The sequence below is a fragment of the Abramis brama genome (assembly GCF_963993115.1).
Source record: "Abramis brama genome assembly, chromosome: 1".
Lineage (NCBI taxonomy): Eukaryota > Metazoa > Chordata > Actinopteri > Cypriniformes > Leuciscidae > Abramis > Abramis brama.
This window is the reverse complement of record NC_139963.1, coordinates 48,716,194-48,720,049: the sequence shown is the minus strand read 5'-3', so window position 1 is coordinate 48,720,049 and position 3,856 is coordinate 48,716,194.

Here is a 3,856-nt window from a genome sequence, read left to right as displayed (position 1 = left end):
ATGAACAACCTGGTCTGAGGGAAAAACCTTCATCGATCTAGTTACTGCTTTATGTGTGATCAGAGATGACGTCTACTGACCAATGAACTTCAAGAAGGTCCATCAGCTTCGGCCTACTTTGAATTCAATCCAAACATCTCTGATCACACATAAAGCATCACACAAACATCCCATATATACTTCAACCCTCCTGATTTCAAACAGCCGACAAGTGGTTTCTGCACTCTCAAATATGCAGGGTTGTTCTAACCCAAATTTGGGTCAAATATGGACAAACCCAGACGTTTTGGTTACAATTTTTTAATTCCATTTTTAACCCAACGGTTAGGTTTGCTCATATTTGACCCAAATTTGGGTTAAACCACCCAGCATTTTTTAGAGTATGTATATATATATATATATATATATATATATATATATATATATATATAGAGAGAGAGAGAGAGAGAGAGAGAGAGAGAGAGAGAGAGAGAGAGCTATTTCTGCTGCTCACAGAATGTGCTGGAAGGTCTGAGCAGTTCGTGACTGTTCTGGAGGACCTTGGATGGGCCAAAGGTCCTTCGGGGCTGTAAAGCATGAAACCAAATGTGTGGCAGATATAGATTGTGTGTTATAAAAGCTGACAGATTGCAGCCTGTAAATCTGCTCATAAAAAATCTCTTTTCAGAATCAGGAATGAGTGTTTACAGACGGATGGGAGATCTGGGTGTGATGTCCATGAGAAACAGGGTCCCAGATCAAGTTAAGTTTTAGTTTTAAGTCAAGATTTAGTTCCCCTAAAGAGTCGGAGAACCTCTAAAGTTCAGTTTAATAGTGATTCTTCTATAGACACTTTTACTCACTGAAATCATGACAATATTTTGCAAACTGTCTTTCATCTGGAAAACGAGAGGAATAAAGATCTTATGATGGTGGATTTATGACGCTGTGTGAGATTCTAATGGCAATTATTTAGGATTATTTTCCAGTTAGATTGTTAAATTTTATTATTTTTCATTCAAAACAAAAGTTTCCCTAACTGAAGAATTACCGCTAAACTGCTTCAGTGATTCAGGTCAAATGATTGTGAAATAATGATTATGTTAAAACACAACCAACACCATCAGATCACCTTTTCTCTTTGTTCATCTGGCTGTTATAACTCATGAACAGCAGCCAAACAAAATTTAAAGTCAATGTTTTAAGGGTCAAGAGCCCAACTAAAACACACACTGATCTCCACAATGGTGACTTTAATTATGGTTTTCTCCTTCAGTGATTCTGCTTGTTAACACCAGGTGTCTTCAATGTTGGCAATAAAATATATTTTGTAAATTTTACTCATTTTAAATGGTTAACATTTAAGGAATTAATTTGATTAATTATTACTCAATTCTAATTTGTTAAATTTAATTAATAATATTGCTTGTAATCTGTTGCCTCAATTTTATTGATTAGATATCAATAAAATCAATGTATTCTTTTTTACAGTGTAAGAACTAGTATCTAATGAATAATAGTAGAATATTACCTAGAAAATAAGCACTAGTAGCATGAAAATAGATACTAGTAGGTTTTAAGGATGTTAAAACGGCTTGCTATTCACACAGTATAAAGATGTCCAGTCAGATATACAGAAGTAAGCTGGCAGTGTTTCAGATCTGAGTTCCTGTTTAACTTCTCTTCCTCTTCTGTGTTTGTCTAACGGTGTTCACAGCTGATATTTACAGTCAACATGAGGAGGTTTAGTCCAGTTAGTCGTTTCCACTAATTCAACTCCAGGAACAGATTCATGTTCACACACAGGGAACGATTGTTCATAGGAGCTGCTTGTCATGTACAGTCAAACCAAAATTTATTCAGACACCTTCAACATTTCTCACATTATCACAGTTTATTCTCTATAGTTTAGAAAATGGAAATAAAATATGACAAGAACTCAGAGTTATCAAATTAGTTCTACTATTTCAGTGGTTTTGTCCATCCCTCTGTTAGACTGTCTCACACATGAATTATGTTGAATATCATCCATCCATCCATCTTCTCCCGCTTATCTGGGGCCGGGTCGCGGGGGCAGCAGTCTAAGCAGAGATGCCCAGACTTCCCTCTCCCTAGACACTTCTTCCAGCTCTTCCGGGGGACACTGAGGCGTTCCCAGGCCAGCCGGGAGACATAGTCTCTCCAGCGTGTCCTAGGTCTTCCCAGGGGGCTCCTCCCAGTGGGACGCGCCCGGAACACCTTCCCGGGAAGGCGTCCAGGAGGCATCCGGAACAGATGCCCGAGCCACCTCAGCTGACCCCTCTCGATGTGGAGGAGCAGCGGCTCTATTCTGAGCTCCTCCCGAGTGACCGAGCTTCTCACCATATCTCTAAGGGATCGCCCAGCCACCCTGCGGAGAAAGCTCATTTCGGCCGCCTGTATCCAGGATCTTGTCCTTTCGGTCATGACCCAAAGCTCATGACCATAGGTGAGAGTAGGAACGTAGATTGAGCGGTAAATCGAGAGTTTCGCCTTGCGGCTCAGCTCCTTCTTCACCACGACAGACCGGTACAGCGACCGCATTACTGCAGAAGCTGCACCGATCCGTCTGTCAATCTCCCGTTCCATCCTTCCCTCACTCGTGAACAAAACCCCAAGATACTTAAACTCCTCCACTTGAGGCAGGAACTCTCCACCAAGCCAAGCCACCCTTTTCCGACTGAGGACCATGGCCTCGGATTTGGAGGTGCTGATTCTCATCCCAGCCACTTCACACTCGGCTGCAAACCGTCCCAGTGCATGCTGGAGGTCCTGGCTTGATGAAGCCAACACGACAACATCATCTGCAAAGAGCAGAGACGAAATCGTGTGGTCCCCAAACCTGACCCCCTCCGGCCCCTGGCTGCGCCTAGAAATTCTTTCCATAAAAATTATGAACAGAACCGGCGACAAAGGGCAGCCCTGCCGGAGTCCAACACGCACCGGGAACAAGTCTGACTTACTGCCGGCAATGCGAACCAAGCTCCTGCTTCGGTCGTACAGGGACCGGACAGCCCTTAGTAAAGGACCCCGGACCCCATACTCCCGGAGCACCCTCCACAGGCCGCCGCGAGGGACACAGTCGAATGCCTTCTCCAAATCCACAAAGCACATGTGGACTGGTTGGGCAAACTCCCACGAACTCTCCAGCACCCTGTAGAGGGTATAGAGCTGGTCCAGTGTTCCACGGCCTGGACGAAAACCACACTGTTCCTCCTGAATCCGAGGTTCTACTATCGGCCGTATTCTCCTCTCCAGTACCCTGGCATAGACCTTCCCAGGGAGGCTGAGAAGTGTGATCCCCCTATAGTTGGAACACACCCTCCGGTCCCCCTTCTTAAAAAGAGGGACCACCACCCCAGTCTGCCATCCCAGAGGCACTGTCCCCGACCGCCACGCGATGCTGCAGAGGCGTGTCAGCCAAGACAGCCCCACAACATCCAGAGACTTGAGGTACTCAGGGCGGATCTCATCCACCCCTGGTGCCTTGCCACCGAGGAGTTTCTTGACTACCTCGGTGACTTCAGCTTGGGTGATGGATATTGAATGTCAGTCAGCTGTTAAATTTAACTACACAATCAGATAATACCAATTTAGTCAATAAATGGCCATGCAATGCTTCATTCTGTTCAGTCTGTGGTGTATAAAGGTCGCATTAGCAATTAAAGAAAAAACACTTCAGCAAAACATGGTCAGGTCAAAGTGTCTCAATAATTTTTGGTCCCAAATTTTTTATCAATTTTACTGGTAAATACTTTATAATATGTTACAGTTTACTTTATTTTGCTATCCTCACTTACAGTCCTGCACCCACTAGTAAAAAAATATCAAAAATTATATATGGTATCCGAATCATTTT